General features: G+C 40.0%; 1 protein-coding gene across 22 annotated transcripts in view; it reads right to left on the reverse strand.

Moving 5' to 3' along the window:
- TCF4 (transcription factor 4) overlaps window positions 1-22,827 on the reverse strand; it is a 359,688-nt gene that overhangs the window by 56,917 nt on the left and 279,944 nt on the right. The gene's annotated exons all lie outside the window — the stretch shown is intronic.

Genomic DNA, 22,827 nt, shown 5'->3' on the forward strand with positions numbered 1-22,827 from the left:
CATCCTAGATCCGACCAAACCCTGGAAACACTGCCCCTTTCCGAATACAGAAAATCAAAAAACGGCCGAGTAGGTTTGTGTGAATGGAAAACCAGGTGTGATATTTTCCAGTTATGGGCAAGAATATTGAGAACTAGGTCTGGTTGTAAATATATTATATAATACCCATAGGGTTGTCCTGGGAGCCTAAGCATTCTTTTTTTTTTTTTTTAACACAAATGGCCCATGAGCGTGTAAAAGGTGAAAAGAGAAACACCTGCCTCAAGCTTCTCCTGTTTTGTCTACCTTTCAATTAAAATTGAAAGAGAGACAGAGAGACAAAAAAGACAGACAAAATGAATGCACTCTCCAGATCTCAGAAGGTGACACACAGATCTTGGAATATTAAATTCCCATAGTGTTAGCTTTTTGTAGAGATGCATGAAAAGGGCCATTAAAAGCCCAGATCTACACAGACCCCCGACAATCAGTGTGTACACAGGAAGGGGGAGGAAAACCCTCATTTATAGCTCTTATTATCTTTGTATGTTCAATAAACTTAAAAACTGCCAAAATCCTAATTTACTTACATTCGTTTATTAATACTCAGGAGACTTGGGGAACCGGTCCTTTATAAAAATAGCTTGTGTATTTTCTTGTTTATGTTTGCTTTAAAGAAGACAGCACAGTAGAAAAGCATAAATTCATAAGGTATAGTTTAACTTTCACTGGGTTTCCCCCTTGCCTTTTCTGCTAAATATAATTTTTTTTTTAATCCCCGTTCCCTTTTGCTCCAAAAGTTCCTCTCTCCAGATGGTCGGAGAGACTGAGACGCTGTCATCCTCTTGATGAAAATGGATACCTTCCTGCCTCCAATTTGAAGCGGGCGGCTCACAAAACTGGCAGTGAACCTCTGGTGATATTCACAGGTCACAGGAAAAGAAAAAAGAAATCCACCAATAAAAAGGCAACTGCAGGGTTACCAAAAAATAACTCCCATTTTTTTTTTTTTTCACAGCGCACATGGAATAAACACCCTGAGAAAAATTATATAATTGTTCTCAGAACACCAAGAATCACGAACTAGGCGCTAATACAAGGTCTAGGATTTCACAAAGGATAGGGCCACAGAGACAGATGCGGGAGAATATGCATACACATGCATACATCAAATAAATGCTACATATGCCCCACAGTGCCCTTGAAACTGGGAGGTCCTGGAGACTGAACAAAACAGAAATAAACCAGAAAAACCCTTGCACACTTTACAAAACAAGGATTCTTCCTAAGTCATGAAAGAATCTAAGCCCTATATTTTTCCTGGGCTAGATTTCATTTGATTTTAAAATTTTAGTCATATTTTAAATGTGTAAACAGCTCCTTGATTCTATTTCTACAGGGCTTACGATAAGGGGAAAACTTTTTCATGTATCTTTTAGGGATAAAGAATAAAACGTAAGCCAGGAACCCCAAAGCAAATCAATACTCTAAGTTTATCAAGCAAAACCCAGTATTTCCTTGAGAATTATACAACTGACCAACAGTTTGGAAAATACTACTAAATGTATTAGAGGTCTTGAGATTAGGCTAAAAGATGAAAAAAATATTACCTTCTAGGGAAAGGTAATGACAGAATGAGCACAAACAACTATAATATACCTACAGACTATTAGTCTGACAGGTTCCCGGTCAGTCGGTATTAATACAAGCTAAATATACTATGTATTAATCCCAAATTTCAGAAATCAATATATTTACTATAAAACTGAAAATAAACTCTCCCACATTATTAAATCACCTTCTATTTTAAAACAATCAAAATAAATTCTTTTAGGATAATATATAATTTTAATTACATATTCTACTACATTACCCTTAAACATGTAGTATAATTATTACATAAGTACATCGAATACATACCATTTGATGGCACCTAACAAGATTCATCTTTTTCCCAGATCTGGGTAGAATTATTTGATACCTCTTTTGGGAGGTAAAGACAAATCTTTGGTAATTTTGCTCATATAAGGAGGCTACTTGGACCGTAAATTATGGTCATGCACAAAGATCTGAGAATAAGCACACTTATCCCAAATTCAGAAATACTGCCTGCATGAAAAAGAGTATCTATGGGGTTAAAAAAGTTTTTAGGCTACATCATACCACACAATTTCTATTTTTCTGGTGTAGCCAAATTAAGATTCTTTAGATAAGGCGCAAGCCTTTGTTAACAAATCGAACACTGTTTATAGCTTCTTAAAAAAGGCAATTTCTGTATATTTTATAAATTTTCTTCATATTATAACTGATCAGGTACAATGTTATTCCCTCTTAATTCATATACTTCATCTTTCTCATTCGGAAGTTATTTTTAAGGTAAGTGCTCTATATATTCGTTGATATAAATAAATATCACATAGAACTATTATATTTTTTAAAGTAGAAGGAATCAAAGATTTAGCTTAAACCTGTCCCCCACATTTTAGTTATAAGAAAATTCAATAATGGAATGGTCAAAGCAACTGCTCAAGATAGGCAACTATCAATTACTCTTTATTTTCTACTACTTAATGGTTACTTTCTTTCAAAATCTTGGTGGAAGTACAGGATGATATTTGTGAAAACAGAGTGATCACTTCAGTTTATCCTTAATGCTTTAATTTTTAGTAACCTGGATGACCAGTAAGCTGCCTCATTATTTTATTTCAGTCAACTATTTTCCCAATCTCTCAAAGGACTTGAAAGTACGGGTTGCAGGAAGGTATTTAATAGACATACTAAATTCAATAAGAAAAGCTCACATCCACTTAATTTTAATTATCATACCCTAGGTAAACAGAAAGATGACTTACACATTTGTTAAAGAAAATAGCTTTTAATTTAACAGGACAATAACAAACACCCCAGATATCTTCAAATGACTAACACAAGAAAATCAGTCCAATGGAAAATGAAATACGGATCCCAAACTGCAGCTTGTATTGTAGTGTATTGAAGTGACTCTGTCAAGGAAACATGAGGAAAGACTAAAGGGAAACAAAAATCTACACTTAGTTTTCTTCTGATAAGGTATCTGAGATCAAGGTGACCTTTGGCATTCCAGTTCCTGCCACGAGAGTAACTAAAGAAGTGTGAAATTTTTGTTGCAAAATTGGAAATGGGGAAACTTGGCTCAAGCTCAAAGGCTACAGCCCTTTAAGTGAACTATTTGTTTAATAAAAGCTTCATGGGAGGGCTTCCCTGGTGGCCCAGTGGTTAAGAATCCGCCTGCCAATGCTGGGGACATGGGTTCGATCCCTGGTCCGGGAAGATCCCACATGCCGCGGAGCAACGAAGCCCGTGCATCACAACTACTGAGCCGGCGCTCTACAGCCTGCACGCCACAACTACTGAGCCCGCGTGCCACAAGGACGGAAGCTCGCTTGCCTAGAGCCCATGCTCCACAAGAAGAGACGCCACCGCAATGAGAAGCCCGTGCACCACATCGGAGAGCAGCCCCCGCTCGCTGTGCAACTAGAGAAAGCCCGGGTGCAGCAACGAAGACCCAACGCAGCCAAAAATAACTAAATAAATAATTTTTTTTTAAAAAAGCTTCATGGAAAACTAATAGCTAGTTAATATTCAAAGTTAGCACCATTATCTTTTCTCCTACAGTCCTGAATTTAAAACAAAATCACAAATACAGGAATTCTGAGTTTAACAAAGCTCTCTAGATAACAGTAAACCCTGAATAAATAAAAATTCTAAAAGTTCTCATTTTACAGACTTAATTTTTGTTGTAATTTGAGATGTATTACTATGGCACATTAGCTGTTCCAACCAATGTTCTGATTATCATTTGTGCCATCATCAAAGAAACAATGTGACACATTCTTTGAAATAGAACCTCTGTCTACTAGAAAAGAAGAAAACCAAGCCAACACACAAACCAACGAACAAAATGAAGGGAGTAGAATGCATATCCTACCTTTTCCCTTTGAGGTGCTCATTTTTACCTGTCTTGGCATGTCACTTTCACTTATGGAGATTTTTAAAAAATAACAATGATTACCATTTGTTCAGGGCCTCTTGTGGAATAGCTTTTCTGCCAGGAGCTCCATACACATTATTTCTAATCCTCATAAAAATCAAACAAGATGGACATTATTAATAGTATCATTCCTATTTCATACAGCTGAAGGACGGTAGAGAGGTCAGATGCACTGGCCCAGACAGGCCTGGGTCTAAGTGCCAGTTCCATCATTTATGAGCTAGGCAACCTTGGACCTGTTACTTTACCCTCTCTGGTCTTCAGATTCCTGCCTGTAAAGAGGGAATGACAGTGCCTGGTATGCCAAATCCTTGTAAGAATTAAAAGGCATAAAGTGTATAAACACAACTAGAATAATACCTGGCACTTACTAAGCGTGCAAAAAAATCAGATAATTGTGTTAATGTTGTGCCGCTCTTTTTTTTTATTTTAATTATCTGGACAAATGTGACTCAGGAAAGTTAACCCACTTTTCCATGTTAAAAACTCACCAAGTGGTAAAGGAAAGATTCAAACTAGTCATCAAAGTCTATGTTCTTTCCATTAAAAAACAATTTCTTGATCTTAAGACGCAAAAAAGAAAAAATATTTTAGCTATGAACATAAGGCTGTACTTTGGCCACGGTTTAATAGAAATATTCTTGTGGGGTCTCATAATTACCTTTTAAGAAAATAAAATGTGATAAGGCATGTTGACAGTAAAACCAATGTATGTTGGTTACTTTCTTCCCAAAGTGGGAAGCTGAACTCTGGAGGGGATAAAGAGAAGTGGTTATAGATGGTGTATCATGAGGTGTGTAACTGAGTGGGGCTGGGTGATAGCCACTGGGCTGTGCAATAGACCTTTAACATTCATTAACACTACTACCTCTTTGTCATCTGCAAGTATCCTCTGAATAAATAATTTCCAAAGAGAACCAGTTGAGAATAACTGAAACATTGTAATTGAGACTTTCAGATCCTTAAAGAGAGTTACTGTATGCTCCATAATGAGTAGAAAATAGCAAAGCACAATTATGCCTCAGATGTCCAAGCGCTGGCGAGGCTGGCTTAGTAGCTCACACCTTGGGAGATTTCACAAATATTCGAAACTGTGACAGACACTCAAGTGCCAAGAGTTTATGGTGTGCCACTGATGTTCACAAACCTAGGCACATGCATTGATGCTTCCCAGCATCTAATGGGGAAAAGTACTTGTAGGGGGATCAGCTCACTACTCAGGCAACTAACCGGATTGGACCTCTACTCTTACTGTTTGAAGGACATGGGTCACAGTAAGAGAAAAGAATGGCTATAGGGCAGTGATGCCTACCCAAGGGCCTGGACAGAGCCCAGGGCTCCTGACTTCTCATCCATTCCTCCTGGCACTCTCCTTCCTAAAGTCTTTTTTAACTTTATAACTTAAATACTCCAATGGGTAGTAAAACGGCATAAAATGTTAATAAGCAGATACAAGTAACAGAGTTGAATAAGTTGTCATAAGGTTCACAGGCAGTGAATAATGCTCAGGAGTATTAAAAAGAAGGCAATACACAACCCAACCGTGCAAAGAAAAACAAAAACCAACTACAGAAATAAAAATTCATCACCTGATATATTTCCAGTATATATTCCCAAGTCAAGGAATATTTACTAATGGAAAAGGATCCTATTTCATTTCCAAATGATGTTAAAGGCCACTTTGCATTATTATCACATAAACAGGAAATAAGTTTAGAGATAACACATAAATGTTGCAGTATATCGACAAATAGATGGATATTTAATTATACATGAAAAAAAATTCAGAGGTATAATCTGTTGCAATTGTGAAGCTTTTATTTCCATCTCAATCACTTGAAGCTTTTATAGGAATGAAATAAATAGTTCTAAGTGCCATAAAGTAACTCCCAATAAGAAGAGTTTTACTCCTCAAACTATTTTTATTAGTAGTCTGAAAAAAAATCACAATTATCTAGACATGTATAAAATGTACCATTCATGTATATGATATTCATATTTTATTTCTACTAACAGCAATGACCTGTCTTCACTCTACCATAGTGCATCACAAAAAACAAATGAAAAAGAATATGGATAGAACCCCCAAAAGAAATTCCTTGAGTATGTAATATATTTAGAACACAAGTCATTTTGAGCATATATCCAAACACTCCATGACAAATACTACATATAACTTTTCTACCCTTCCGAATATCAGTTGACTTTTGATTATCTGTTCATGAGTATACTAAAACTGAACTCTACAAGTGAATTACAGCCAAGAATTTTATCCTTCTCAGCCACGAAATTTCCTTTTCTATGTAAAGTAGTAAAATTGTAAGAATTTTAATTCCCTTCTTTGCATCTCTATCTATCAAATTGTGTAACTCAATCAAAAGAAATTAAAAGACCCAAAAGAAAGCAACAGAAAGGAGAAGCAGAGATCTGAGTGATCTATAATGGATCAGAAGCACATAAGCACGCAGGATGGGCAGACTGTAGCCCATGCACTTTCGACCAGCACACTCAGCCTGCAGCAAGCTCAGCCACGACACAGTAAAAAAGTGAGCTGGACCCATTATTAACCGCAAGAGCTACAAAAAAAACCTGACGTTCTTTATGGCCAGGCAGTTCTACCTTGTTCTTTCCTTTCTTCAAATTAAAAGGCAGTATGTTTTTAAATACAGCTAGTTGCAGTATATTTTTCAAATCTCTAAATTTCAACCTATTAAAAAAGAGTCTGTGTAGCTTAAAAATTTACAAGGAAGGAAAAAAACTTTGCTTTAATTAAAAATAAAAAAACAACTAAGAACCACTAATAACTGTATAGCAATATTATTGTGATTTAGATCTACATAGTGTCCCATTATTTTACAAGTATTTTACAAGTATCAGTGTGTTATCACTGCAAACATGAGGCAGCAAAACGGCGAAGATACGTATGATTAGGTTCACTCTGTTATGATATCACAGATGTATCACACATATGATATTGGGATATATCATAGATATAGAACGTTTGAGACTTTAAGCTGTTTTCACATATTATCATGCAGCCATCTCAGTGATATATGCAGGGAGTTAACCGTTAAAAACAAAGAAAAGGAACCATTTATTATGGCATTATAACTTAACACTCTCTAGAACTGGAAAGGGATCTGGTCCCAATATCTGTCAGACCAAGCTCTTGTCACCGTTGGCATGGCAATGTGATGCCAGTGATAAAAAATAGCTAACACTAAATTTACTTAGGCGTGCCAGACACTATTCCAGCAAAACTACATATCCTCATTTTGTCCTGACACCAACCCTATTGTTTTATCATCCCAGTTTTACATAGAAGGAATTTGGAGGCATAGACACATTAAGTAACTTGCTCCAAGTCACATAGCTAGTTAAGTGGAAAAATTGACATTCAAAATCATGTCATCTTTCTTGCGAGTTTGAGCTTTAACATGATCTCTTGATCGCTAAGGGGCTTCTCTCCAAGGTGGTCACAGACGCCCAGCTAAACCCAGATTTGTAGAACTCTGGATCCCCTTTACATACTCTATGGCCATGTAGCAGACAAGGGGCTGAGAATGCTGTTTGGCCCAAAGAGAAGAACACAAGATGACCTCAGTAAGCAGGGCACAAAGAAAGTTCTTGCGCACTACTACAAGGAGGACCGTTCATCTGTCTTTCAGGCCTGAAGCTGGGCCATGTAGCAGCAGGACCTGATACTCTCGTTTGACAGTAATAAAAACAGACAGAGGCAAAGAATCTGCTCAGAGTTACACTGGGGTTTAGTGGTGACTAAATACCAATATACTAAACTTGTTTTTTTTTAATAGAAATCTCTGCCCATCTTTTATTTATTTTTTTAAAAATAAATATTTTATTTATTTTATTTTTGGCTGAGTTGGGTCTTCGTTGCTGTGTGCAGGCTTTTCTCTGGTTGCGGCGAGCGGGGGCTACTCTTCGGTGCAGTGTGTGGGCTTCTCATTGTAGTGGGTTCTCTTGTGGAGCACGGGCTCTAGGCACGTGGGCTTCAGTAGTTGTGGAGCGCGGGTTCAGTAGTTGTGGCCCACGGGCTCTAGAGCGCAGGCTCAGTAGTTGTGGCACATGGGCTTAGTTGCTCCACTGCATGTGGGATCTTCCCGGACCAGGGATCGAACCCGTGTCCTCTGCACTGACAGGTGTATTCTTAACCACTGCGCCACCAGGGAAGCCCAATATGCTAAACTGATGAAAAAAACCCCACCACACTATTACTTAAGGCATTCATGTGAAGTGTGACTACAGTCCCGTCTATGTGTACCAGCCTCTGGCTCCGAATACATCTTTTTATTTTGACACCTGCATTGCTCTTGCTCTTGGCACTGACGGAGCAGATACTGTATGTTTGCTATTACCGTCAGTGTGGTGTATCACGGGAATGCCCACTACCAGCGTTCTGAGCACCCTGGCCCTCCCTGAGAAGGCCTTAAATTGATTAAGTTACACCTGGCTAAAGATCTCTTGGAATACTTTACTTAATTGCGTAAAATTTGGTCCAGGTGAAACCTGACTTCTTCCTGGTTACATTCCTTATGTTACTTATTCACAGGGGAACCGGCTTCCTGACCAGGCTTAGGATCAGCACAGATAAAAGACTGTAGATATTAAGCCCATCACATGTCTTTAATATGTTTTGAACACCTAAGTTGTTTCCAAGCTTTTATTTATTGAATGTTCATTAGAAATTAAAGGTAATGTTAAGAAAAATGTGATTTATTATTTCTAGTTATCTTCAATCATAAACAGATGTAACTAAATTATTTCATATCTCTATCTCAGCTGTCACATCAAATTCGTGACTATCAATTATTTCTAATGGATCAGCTCCCATCTCAATACTATATTTTCCTCTTTCACTACCAACTGTTTGCTTTTTTTTTTTTTAGGTGATAACTATGGGGTCATGAGGAGGTATTGGAACATCAAAATACTGTTGGTTATATCTGCCAATAAATAGCTTTGTGACCTCTGATGACATGGTTTCATCAATTGAATGAGGGCAGCATGTTTTCAGGATGAAAACAAATTATATGGTTCCACAAGAAAGAGGAAAATTAATTTTAGGTTTATTCCGATGTTGATTATTGTTGTTTCTTCTATACTCTGCTGAAGGCTAAGAAGGCCTGCTGAGGATGGTCCATCACAGAAACAATAAAGTTTAAAAAAGTGTTATGAAAAAATGTGCAGGTGTGATTGTGTGTGTGTGTGTATGTGTGTGTGTGTGTGTGTGTGTGTGTGTATGGTACCTGGCACAGAATAGGCCCCAGTAGTTACTAAATGCACACATGAATGAATGAATAAACGCACTGCACACAAGATACAAGTCAAACTAAGAATAACATCATAAAGCAGAGAAAGATAAACATTCATTGGTTCTGCCAAAATAGATTTGAGTACATTTCACTTCTTGATGTGTTTTAGGGCTGAGCTGTCTTTCGGAAGTGGAGGCAATTACCTCTAACGATCCATATTTAAGGGTTCTAAAGAGGACCATTTCCCGCCCTTTTCCCTTTGAACCTAAGGTCATATAGGTTGATGCCTTAGGACTAGAGCTCACATCCTTCACTGGATGTTAATAGGTGTGATTTTTAAAAAGGGATCTAAGCTCAAATAAGTTTGGTCACTACTGGGGTAAACAAATTAATACCATTGCAGCAGACCTTAGTCAATGTACAATACTACAGGAGGTACAAATCTACCTCCCTGGAAATAATTCCATGTCACAAACCCACTTTTCAACACACCTGCAATCATCCCCCATCTTGGGAAATGCTTGTATAGTCTGTTAGCAGTTATTACACTTTGATGTGACAAGGTCTCTTAATCTTTTCCCAGGAACTAATTTTTAAGAATGAGAGGGAAGTGAAGAGGGGATGAGGGTTCAGAGAGGGCTTTACCAGAAGGGAAAGCAGCACCAGTGAAAAATGCTGATTACTTTATAGTTTGACCTTGTGCAACCCTAAATGTGCCATTCCTATTCCTCCAATCCCAGTGTCTTTAGGGCTGTGTTTGTACAGCGCAGACGGCCAAAGGGCCATCATTCCTAAGTACACATTCCTTTCCGGAAGCAAGAGGGACCAGGAAGAAGGTTGTGTCAGACAAAAGCAGAAAGACACACTTTCAAAAGCAGGGACCCAAACAAGAAGGGAAAGATGGTGAGAGCAAGATTCTAACAGATATTAGGACAAGGGGAAATTTCAAAAGAAACACAATTCACAAAAGGGGTTACGTACTTCTCTAGATACACCTTCTTTGACCTTGAACTTAACTGTATAAAAGGAAATTTGGTGAAATTCTATGATTAATCATCATAAAAAGTTGCTATTGTCAAAGTATTTTAAATTACAAAGACTTTCTACAGCCATTACATTATTTAATAATCACTTTAAGATTGATCGCCTACCCAAATGGTCAACTCTCTCACCCATCTTATACACTAGGAGACAGAAGCTGGGAGAGCACCTTCTCTTCCCAGTAGTCAAATGACTCTAGGACAGCACGAGAAAGGTTATAACCTAGGTCTTTTTTTTTGCTGTTGTTCATATATTATTGTGTGAAATTAAAAAAAAAAATTTTTTTATTTTACTGAAATATAGTTGATTTACAATGTTGTGTTAATTTCTGCTGTACGGCAAAGTGACTCAGTTATGCACATATATATATATATTCTTTTCATGTTCTTTTCTATTATGGTTTATCACAGGATATTGAATATAGTTCCCTGTGCTGTACGGTAGGACCCTGTTGTTTAACCTTGGTCTTTTCACTGCAAATCCCAGATCAGAGTTGTTAGCACTTGATAAGAATATCCTTCCAAATCACCTATGGTCTAAAGAGTCTGGAGATCAATTTTTCATATTAGTAAATGATATCTACTAACGTTGAGTACAGTTAAAGATGAATTCTAGGCTGGTCTCCAAAGCATCAAACTTAACACTGGGTGCTTCAAACAGATGCCTTCATCTTCTACTTACCAAGAGAATTGTTAAGAACGTTGAGTTTCCAATCTGGTAAAGTTTTGAACAGGAATCACTGCCATGGTACACTATAAAACTATTATCCCATCCTCCCTTTCACAAAGGTGAAAAAAGTACAAATGATCTTTTTTTCTGTCAAAACGTATGGCGCTAAGTACTTTCAACTAAAAACAAAAGCATGAAATAATTACCAAATGTATAACTCGGTGGCACAGAGTGAAATGAAAAGAAAAGAAGTATGCAAATTGTCAACCTCTCTGTCCAATCGGCCACCTCTCTTTATCCCTTCAGATACCTGCCCCTCCCCCATACCCAGGGCAAACTTTCAGGTAAAATCAACCAGCAATGTTTCACGGCCTCAACTCACAGCAGAGCTTCTAGACGCTCTGGTACATAAAAATAAACAAATAAATAAAATAGGAGGCCAGAACTTTCATTAGAAGCTAGCTGGGAGATTTCAGATGTATAACAATCAGCTAGAAAATGTATGAAAGTGAGTATAGTTTGTACTAAATGTTTATGCAAAGGAAATGTAAAGGAAATTATTCCGTTAGGCTAGGGTTATTTACAGAAACCTCAAAGACTGGGCAATAGAAGACCAAGTGACCAACAATAAATAGGTCATATCTTCAAGCACATTTAAAATACAATTCAGTTGACTTTCTCTAATATTTAAATTCCAGACACTTTTGCATGCGATCTAGTTCTTCTTAATTTTAAAGATATACAGTTTAAAGCTCTGCTACTGGCTATTTCAAATATTTTTCTGGAATAACAAAGGTATAAATAAATATAAACAATAGTAATTTCTTTAACAATAAAAATTACAGTAAGAATGCCCCTTTGATTCCTTTCCAAGAAATGAAACCTTTTATAAATAAGTTACTTTGTTCAATCATTTTGAATCTTCAAAACAGAAATGTAAAATCCAGATGATTGCTCACTATTAAGATAAGGGAAGCAGTTTAAAATTCTCAATGTTGAAGAACGTTATGAGAAAGTTTCTCTTATAAGAAGAACAACACAGCAGTTTCACATAATAAAAGGCTTAGAATTGATTACTATCTTTTTTTTTCTTCCTTGATAAATTACTAACTGGTGAGAACTTAAGAGAAATATACAGAAAGGTTAAAAAGAAGCAAGGGATGTTTCCTTTTTTCCTTTTCCTGATGGAGAAACATCCATTAAATATATACCTCTTTGCTTACATAATTAGGACATATTAGATCCTCTGTCAGGGACTTTCCAACCTCTAGGTAGGCAGGTAGGTAGGTAGGCAGATAGACAGACAGACAGACAGATAGATGTATATAGTATGAAGGTATGTATATGCAAGTATGAAGGTATGTATATGCAAGTTTGTGTATATGATAAAATTAAAGGTTTATAAAACACAGCCACAGGTGGATAGGAAGGAACTACTTCATGGGTATGGGGTTTCCTTTAGGGGTGATGAAAATGTTTTGGAAATAGACAGATGCAGGGGTTGCTCAACATTGTAAATATACCAAATACCAATGAACTGCCCATTTAAAAATGGTTAATTTTATGTTACGTACATTTCACCTCAATTAAAATAAAACAAAACAAAATCACTGTAGCAGGCCTAAAACTTATGTATCCTTCACAAAAAATATTAGTGCAGACCCATCTGCAGGGAGGTGGTATTCCAGGAGAAGAGAGGACCAACGATCGACCATATTTCTTAAGCAGTAAGCCTTGTCATCAGAGGCTAGTTGGAAAATGTAGGTAAATAATGCAGCCATTATCAAAACTGCTCTCTCACCAAAGTCACTCATCACCTCTCTGTCACCAAATTGAATCTTCTTCATTCTATCAAGGAAATGAACTTATGACTCTCCCTCATTGCCGAAACAGCTTAAGTGAGCTAACCAGCTGTAGATAATGGTCCCCGATGGAGACCATCTTTCCAGTTTTGGTTCTACCACTCGTCAACTGACCATCGGTAGGTCATTCAGCCTCTCTCTCAATCATACAATATTCACTTGGAAAATACAGATCATGACATCTGCTGCTACATGGCGATGTGGTGCAAATAAAACCAGATCATGCTCTGAGAAAACACCTTGAAAGAAAATGGACCTCAACGTATCTAATTTGTATAGCATGTTCAGCACCTTAGTGATGCTTAAAATATTTTTTGATGGTGATGAGTCCATTTTCTTTAATGGAAAATTTCTTGATACGTACACAACCTATTCAGCTCTTTCTCTATCAATTACAAATGGGAATGGGAACCAGTGGTGTCATATCGACAGGAGTATAGACCAAAAAACTTCGGGGAAAGAATGAGCTCAGTGAGTTTTAATCAAATATATTTCATCTTCTAAACTTTCCCAGCACTTTACTTTTAGAAATTTGTACGTTTTATGAATTATACAGGTCTTCCCTCCCATAAAATACTGTGGGCTCCTTAGGGAAAGAGGGTGTGATACAGAGGACATTCAATGAAATGACTGCCTACAGCAGGTGCCCAATAGGTATTTATTATACAAACAAGGGCAACAGCCAAAGTAAAAGAAGACCAATTCTTTCCTGCACTTACAAAAGCTTACACAGCAGATTTTCGGCACTGAAGTGCCTTACAGAAGTGTATTTCAGGTATCTTTGTTGAGAACTGTCCTCTGAATCATGAATGGCTTCTTTAAGGTACTGCACAATGGGGGTGAATCTCTGGCCTCATACCAGGAAGATGTCACATAGAGATTGCACAGATGTGAAAGACACTGTGCTTCAGTTTCACAGATGTCCAGCATTGAATGTGCAAAATTTCTCAAGGAACTCATCCATGTAGAATTTATGGGAATCTCTGATGTGCTATATTTGCGATATCTGTTCCTTCGTTTCTGTGTCCAGATTTTAAAAATAAGGATTGCATGAAACTAAAACAAACAGAGAGTCAGTCTAGGACTTTAATTTTCCAAAAACGACTGAGAAACTCAAACAGAAGTCACAGGCAGGTTAGGACCACACATCACCTTTGATGGTGTTTTCTAATGTCTCCATTCAATGGGCACTCAAAACCAAACTGGACTGGGATAAGGAGGCTTAACACAGAGTACAAACCTCAAGCTACACTCACCACTTAAATAACTCTCCCCTTTCATCTGCCATCTTAACATCGGCAGGCGGACTCTCAACCACTGAGCCACCAGGGAAGCCCCATCTGCCATCTTAATTCCTCCTGTTCTTTCATGGATCTGTCCAGATCCCTCCTTCATCTGACTGATCTGTAAGGCTCATTTTACCCTTTGCATGTCTTCTAACTTGTGGTGCTGTCTTCTGCTTTACATTTACGGGCTATCTTCCCAAATACATTCCAGCCCCCTGGGTTGTAGGCGGCTCGCTCTTCCTACCAGCCTCTCTGTCTGGAAGATGATTACTTTCCATGATGATGACAATGACGATGGGAAAAGCATCTTGCCATGGACTGTCCCCGTTTCTTTATCTTTTTTCCATACCCACTCCGCCAATGAAACTGCTCAGAAGCTCCTGGATGCTGCAGCCAAATGTCACTTTCACTCTCAGTGACATCTGACACTGTTGACAGTTTCCTCCTGCCAGTCAAATCTGCTCTCCTTGGCTTCTGTGACTATGTCTTCCTGTTGTTCCTCCCACCTCTCTGGACTTTTAAATTCAATGACATCTTGGGCGTATCCATCTGAAGGGCTCCTCATGACATCACGATAAAATCTGAACTCTTTAATGGGGTGCACAAGGCAATTTATGATCTAGCCACTGTTTACCTTTTCAGTCCCATCTTTCACTATTATCATTGTGCACCATGAGCTCCAGTCATCCTGCACCACCTTTGGATAACAGTATATGCCCTTCTCTCCCTTGATCTGGTTATTACCCTTGCATTTTGCCTGCTGAATTCCCATTCATCGGTGGACCTCACTTCCTCCAGGCCAAATGTGGGATAGGTACCCTTCTTGTGTGTACCTTCAACAGCCTGTACTCCCCCATCGATGCATTATCAGACTAAATGTAGCTCAGTTTACTTGTCTATCCCATGTCTGTCTTGTTCAGAGTCGTATTTCAGCACTTGGCTCAGAGTTAGCATCCAAGCCTGTTACCACCATTTGAGTGAAGGAGTTAGGAAAAGAACATTAAAATGTTTTCTTAAACAACGAAAATAACACTTTCCTAAAGAGAAAAGATGAAATCTCCCATCTCTCTCTAATTTCAAACTGATAACCTCAGGTGACAGTGCCGGTCCAAAGAATGGATAGAGGATGCCATCCAAGTGCACGTCAATGACTTACTCTCAGTGGGAGAAGCCTGAAGCTCTGGCTCTTTTTGTTCCCTAAATGCCCACGTGCTCTGCTCGTGGAGTTAAAGCCAGATGCCAAGGAACAACATATCAAGGAGAGAGGATACGGGGGCTCTAAGATGTCTGCAATTGTCCCAGCACTTAGACTCCCTAATGTTATTAGCTATCTTGAGTGCAATGTGGGAAAGAGAAAGCAAACTTCCACTACCTACAAGGCCACAGACCTCAGCAGTGAAAAAGATCGGAAGCCAAGGTCATGATCTGTGCTTGGTAGTGTACAGCGGGGCTGGCAGGGCTCCCACCATAATGCCAAGAGAGGTAACTGTTCTCCTTCATGAGGTTTTCACCTGCGATGGTTTAGCGCTTTGATTTAATAAGGCAGCATCAATTTCAGGACCAGTTTCTTAATAATGATACTTTTCTTCTGTTCGTCTCCAGTCACACCAAAGAGGGCCGTACCAGTATGACTGTTCCTAAGGTGATCTGTGGTATTTTCTAAAATAGTCTGACGTGAACCAACTGGGTCAAAAAATGCTAAGATTTGCATTTCCTTGAAATGTGATGCTATTTTTGAGCTTCTCATTGAAAAAAAAATTTAAACTGCAAGTAATTAAGTGTGGAGGAGCACACCAAAGGTGGCTCGCATTTAGGCACATGGTAAACTGATTTGCCATTGAACTGGGAGGTTAATATTAGGAGTGGGGAAGCCAAGCCGTGGTTTGTGTTTGTTCAGTGTCTCATACTATTTTTTCAAATGTCATGGGCTCAGCAAAACCCGAAACACATTTTCTCAGCACTTCTCTCTATTTTTCAACCCATATGTATTCCAAGAGCAGTTTAATTCATATGTTTCTGATTTATTTACATGCAAGTCATCAGAATGTTGTTTTGTACGAACTATTTGATGTCCAGGAAGCCTGTTGAGTCTTGCCTTTGAGGTTTTTTCCTTAGGATCAGGAAGCCATGATTTGCAAATAGAAAAAAAAAAAAAAAGAAAAGAAAGAAAGAAGAAAGCTCATCAGAACCCCCAATATTTTGAACCTCAAAGGTTCAAAATTGTCTTCAAAAGGTAGATGGCATAAAGTCTGAGTACAATTCTTACAGTCTGCAGACTTTGTATTTTCCAGGTCCTAATTGACATTGCCCTTTCTCAATGGTACTAATGCCTTCCTTGTGGACATAAAAGTACATATTTGCAATGTATGAACAAGAACAGATCCTAGAGAGATGTGGACCTCTTCAAAGATGAAGTGAATGCCTTCTGGAACATGGTATCTGGGGCAGGGGAGGGGGCTTCAGTATCCAGAGAGAGAAACGTTGTTATCACTTTTCCAGGAGAGTCCTGAGAAAATGAGGACCAGTTTTCATCCCACTAGGGATTTCCCAAGCATTCTCTTTCCTCAATTTGTAAAAGTAACTCTGATTCAGTTGTGATCTGAGAGTAGTTTGCATACATTTAAAAAACACCATAACATAATTTTATAAATATTTCTCCCTTTGTAAGTAACTGCAAACTAAAAAAAAAGAAAAAAAAAAGAATACTAGTAATTGTTAGGACTTGCATGGACTGAGCTAATTCAAGGATCCCTATATTCAGACTTTTGAAAGAGCAGGGTTTTTTTTCTTAATAAAGATTGATACCATGTAGTCAGCACATGTAAGAGGGCTTTTATCTTTTAGCAAGGTGTCTACATAAGCAGTTTAAATGATACTGTAGAAGGTAGTAATAGTTTAGAAGACTGAATCTGATTTTAATAGCAGTGATTTTTTTAAATAGATTTTTTAAAAAGAAATTGTATATTAAAAAAAGGTTGGGCTTCCCTGGTGGCGCAGTGGTTAAGAATCCGCCTGCCAATGCAGGGGACACAAGTCTGGGCCCTGGTCCGGGAAGATCCCACATGCCGCAGAGCAACTAACCCGGTGCGCCACAACTACTGAGCCTGTGCTCTAGAGCCCGTGAGCCACAACTACTGAGCCCACATGCCACAACTGCTGAAGCCCGTGTGCCTAGAGCCCATGCTCTGCAACAAGAGAAGTCACCGCAATGAGACGCCCGTGCACCACAACCATAGAAAGCCCGCGCGCAATAATGAAGACCCAACACAGCCATAAATAAATAAATAAATAAATAAATTTATTTAAAAAGAAAGAAAAAAAGGTTGCCTCCACTACAAACGTTCCTAAATGTCAGTCCCCAAATCAAATTGATGCTGGGCAAGAAGCATGTAAGTGGTCTCTAACACCATCACATGCCTCTGTAGTGTGTCTCTAAAATATAAACCCACATTTCCCATCAGACTCTTTGTCATCTGTTTGGCAGGATAGATTAGAAATGTTGGCTAGTCTGAGCTGGGACTGAAAGATTTCTACCTATGCTGCCTTTCAAAACTGAGCTATCTCCCTTCCCAAAAACTCTTCCATTTTCCCACTTTCAAAACCAGAATGGTGTTAGGGCTGAGAAGATTCAAAAAGTCTTCCCAGATCAAATCTCTCTCCAGCACAGCTGCTGTTAAGTGACCCAACATGTTCTAAAACAGGTTCATAGTCCGTACACTACATTATTTTTCTATGAGTCCCCAAGTCTACACATTTCAGAAAAGCAATATATATATATATGTATATATATATACACATATATTTTTTTTAATCACCAAAATGGACTTCTCAATACATCCCTCTTTGAAAGCAGCTAACATGGCATGAGCGGCAAGTAGAAATGTTGTCTTACGCTGTCAAGCTGAATGGTGATTTAAGGTTATACTCTGTGTCCAGTAAATATCAGTCAAATAACTAAATAACCACTACTAAAATATGTGACTAGAGCAAAGAAATGAATCACTAATTGCTATGAATTCAAACACAGCTCAGGGGACGAAATTTTATTAAATTGTAGGAAGATTACCAAGTAACAAAATATAATCATTATCAAGATTGTAAAAAAAAAAAAAAGAATCATTTAGCAGGCCAATTTGTATACTATACAGAGGAAACTTGGGCAGAGGAAGACAGCAGCCTTCGGCAAATATCTTAGGACACAGTCAATACCATTGTAAAAATATGGTCAGTTTTCTCAACACAGTCATACAGACATCTCCATACAACTTAAGACAACAGCTTAAGTTTTTAGCTTTTACTACCTTTCAATGGAGATCAGCTCTCAGGTACAAATAAATATAAAGAAGTGTGTCACGTACTCTAATTAGGTTTCAACAGCCGGCCTTCAGAACTAATAATTTATCTCACATTTGAAGACCTTTTGGGGAGGACGTGTTTTGATTTGATGGTCCTGGTTTGTTGGCTTTCCGTTAAAAAGGAGGAAGACATCAACAGAAACATGCACTTGTGAGCTACCACATTATCTTTTTCAACTATATAAAGTCCTAATTGGGAGTAATATTTCGACATGCAACAGCTGAAGTGAAAAAGTCACAGCCTCATGGACTACCCATCTGCAGAACAGATTACAAGACATGTGAACTTGAGAGCATTACAGAAAAATGTTACTTGGAAAGCAAACATTTTCATGGGTAGCATTAAAAGTGTCTCTAATGTTCTTTTCCCCTCTTTGCCTCTCCGTTCCCCAATACTAGACCTTCCCTTGGCAAACTCACAGATGCAATCCCTGCTGTGCAGCAGTAATGAGGAACCTCTCCCTGGGTACCACCGACCGTCAGAAATTTAGTAAAATTTAGTCACTGCGTATGGGAGAGATGGGTCTCCAACCTCCCGCTTCTGAAGGGAAACGCTCATCCAGAACCTACACGCCCCAACTTGCCGCTCCATTTTACGGCTTGAGATGTACAGGAAGGTAGAACCTCAAAGAATTCCTGCCCCATGAGGCAGATGCTCAAACAAATTCAAAGAGATGTCCTAGATGAAACTCACACATGCACACATATTAATCTCGATCACCGCCATTTTTCAGCGTCGTTTCAATGTTTAACAACCTGAACGAACAGCCATTTGAAAGCATGTCCCGAGCTTCTGGAGGGAACCCACTCCCACCACCCATTTGGTGTTCAACTTTAGTAGAATTCTGCTCACCTCCATAGGCTGACCTGCTCTGGGATTTTAACAGAAGGGTGGACAATTTTTTTTTTGTTTGTTTGTTTTAATTGAAGGTCCTTAATGTGGGCCACATGTTTCTGGCGGGGACAGGGAAGTACAGAGGAGGCAGGGGCCAGGAATGCAAAGTGGTAGGGAGCTGGGGTGGGGGGGGGAGAGGGCAAAGTAGGGAGGGACTGGATGATGAAAAGACCAGTTCCACAAGCGAAGCACATTAGCAACCCGGAGTGGAAAGGGCCGGAAGGAAAACCCACCCACCTCACCCCTGCGTTCATTCTATCAACCTGCAATTGCTGCGATCAAAACCATATGTCGGTTCTTCCAGATCTTTCTCACAGGACAAACATGCAAAGGGCCTCGGGCCTGGCGTTGCCATCAAATGGTAATTGATACCAGATGAGCCACAAAATAGAAAAGCACACGCAAACGGCAACCTCTCTCGCTGCACCCGCACCTTCCAAACCCCTGCTTGGCCCCTTGAGAGGGATGAAATTGCAGGTCTTGCCGGGCTGCTAAGTGCGCTGTGCACCACGAAAAACACGTGTACACCCCCTCCAGTAACCACCTGTAAATCAGAGGGGAAACGCAGGTCCGCCAGCCAAGAGCTGGGCCCAAAGAACAGGCCAAGGCGCAAGGTCACTCCAGGTTAATACAAGGTCATCGATCAGGGGGCTGAAATGAGCACAGGTGTGAGGCAGATCACAGGCCTGCGTGCAGGGAACTGCCTCCCCCCCCCCTCCCCGGCCCCTGGCACATCCGGTCTGGAAGAGGCTATTCCCGCTAAGCCACATCTGCCTTCCTCTCCTCCTGCAAGTGAGATGGTGGGAAAGGGAAACCACTCCCCAATTACAAGGCAATTAGAAGAAATCTGCCCGGCTCCTTTTCTGAAGCTCTTTTCTGCATCCCATTGTTCTCACTGAAGGAGAAAAAAAAAAAAAAAAATCCAGAAAACCTGCAGAGCTGGAGGTCCTGGCAATTGCTGGTTGAATGTAATACAGTAGGTAAAAAACAACCCTTATTTCCCCCGACACTGACAGAACTGCGAGCAGCGCACGGCTCTCGCCTCTGCATGTATATATTTTCTTATTAACTCGATCGGGCAGAAATTTGCAGAGATTTGTTTGGATTTAGAAGTCACAACAAAACGTCAGTTTTACAAACCGAGGATCATTCTGTGGTGAAATGTAGTGCTCTGGACCCGACCAGTCACTGCACACAGCTATTTGTTCCAATTCTTCTAGCAGCGCTTCTGAACAAACAACTAACTTATTCTAAACACACGCAATGGGTCTCATTTTCCTTACTTCTGCCTATCCCATTATATGTGATATTTTAGTCTTATAGATCTTATGAAGTTTAAATATTTTCCAGATGGGACTAGGGAACACAGAACCCTGTAAACACTCTATGTTATAAAAAGGACCAACTGAATACTTTGAAACAGAAGAGGAAGATGACAGAACATACTTCTTTTGCGAGCAGTAACCCTGTAAGCCAACACCGCAAACTGTAAAAGGGGAACGGTTATCAATTCTCTTTTTCTTTCCCCAAATTCTCAAGGACTGGCTGATTCATCCTCATTTAGGTCGTATCTATTTATATCTTTTCTAATTAAAAACGTTTCCCCCCAAAGATGATTTAAGCTCCATTTACAATTCAATGCATCTCAATGGTAAGAAAGAAAACCCTGGTTGTAGCCTAATGATAAATTCCACTGTCCCAGAGGGAAAATAAATCAGGCCTATCAATTCCATCCGTTTGCCCAGATTCTCAGCAGAACTCTCTTCCTCGAAGTGTCGCCACAAAAGCCCTGAACGAGGTGGCATTTTGCAAGGACCCTCAACCTAGAGGCAATCCAGGAACATTTATAGTGACAGCACCGATCCAAGAGAAAAGGCAGTGAATAAGTGACAGGAGGAAAGTAACAAGGGCAGCAGATTCAAACGAAAGTTCTGGTGAATGCCAGGGGAAGAAAGGAGTAGGGCAAAGCAAATGGGCAGCACACAAGCCAAAGCAGCAGAGTGGGGCTCAGAAGGGTGTCAAATCAGGCAGGCTCGGGAGACCCACTCTGGGGAGACTCTGACCTTACCTGTGCTTTCCCTTGGAGGTCCAGTCAACATAACCCTGTATCTGAGCATCTGCACTGTTTAAATTTCATCCTGTGGTGTTGTTTGCTGATTGATCAGACATGGCTGACAGCATCAGAACTGCAATCTGACAGACAAGGAGCAAGCAGGACCACAGCACAGAATTCATAATAGGAAGGAGAGAGGGAACTTCATGCTGGATATAGGAAAGTCAGACCCGCAGACATCTGCTGCGAGGCCTGGGGCTCGCCTAGGGGTGGGAGGGCCCAGGATGAGGCTGGGAGGAGGGCATGGAGAAGGGGAGGTGGGACGAGCCCAGCCACCCAAATGACCAAGCACGAGGCTTCCCCCTGGATGGAGCTGCATCTGGACCCCGTTTAGCAGCTTCCCTCTGGCCACTCCCAGTTCCTGCTACCTCCAGGGAATAGAGCAGGCTGCTCTCCCTGAAAGCCTTCTTTCCAGAATAAAAGTGGTGGGGTTGGGGCTTCCCTGGTGGCGCAGTGATTGAGACTCCGCCTGCCGATGCAGGGGACGCGGGTTCGTGCCCCGGTCCGGGAAGGTCCCACATGCCGCGGAGCGGCTGGGCCCGTGAGCCATGGCCGCTGAGCCTGCGCGTCCGGAGCCTGTGCTCCGCAACGGGAGAGGCCACAGCAGTGAGAGGCCTGCATACCGGTAAAAAAAAAAAAATGGTGGGGTTTCCAGTTTGGGATATGGCAATTGTCCTTTCCTTTATTTATTTTTCAACATTTGTGACGTCTTCCAAAGGATACAGAAGGTACTCAGGAGAGGCTGGCCGACAAAAGCATCCCATCTAGATTTTTGCTGTGCTGGGGAATGGCCTCCCACTGAATGGAATTCTTTACCTATCTGAGAGCAGTAAAGCAAAGAAGGAGAGGAAGAGACAGAGGTTGAAGGCGTTGGGAAATAGTAAGTGAAATAATCGCTGTCAAAAATGGAACAGAGAGAAAAGAAGGAAAATAGCTAGGAAATGGGACGGAGAGAGGAACCACCCCCAGCCCTGGGTCAGAGAGGATAGGTCTTCATTCTGACCCAAGTATCTTCTTCTTTTCTGGCCAACAGGAGGTGCTGAAAGCAATAGTGGCTGGCCACACAGATCACCCTCTACTGTCCCCATCTTGCTCCTAATAGATACACACACACGCGCACACACACACACACACACACACACACACACACATCCCTGAACCAGTCTACTATCCAACAACAACAACTGAATTTACCTACTCTAAATGTAGGATCACCCTCCCTCATGAATATCGATATGTAGGGTTTTCACCTCCAATTAAGGATCAATTTGAACACTTGCCTCCCTGTTCCCCACTCCTCAGAATCATGACTATCCATCTTGGG

The sequence above is a fragment of the Delphinapterus leucas genome, chromosome 14 (genome assembly GCF_059928025.1).
Source record: "Delphinapterus leucas isolate spDelLeu-1000000601 "Yukka" chromosome 14, BTC_Dleu_Yukka2, whole genome shotgun sequence".
Classification (NCBI taxonomy): Eukaryota; Metazoa; Chordata; class Mammalia; order Artiodactyla; family Monodontidae; genus Delphinapterus; species Delphinapterus leucas.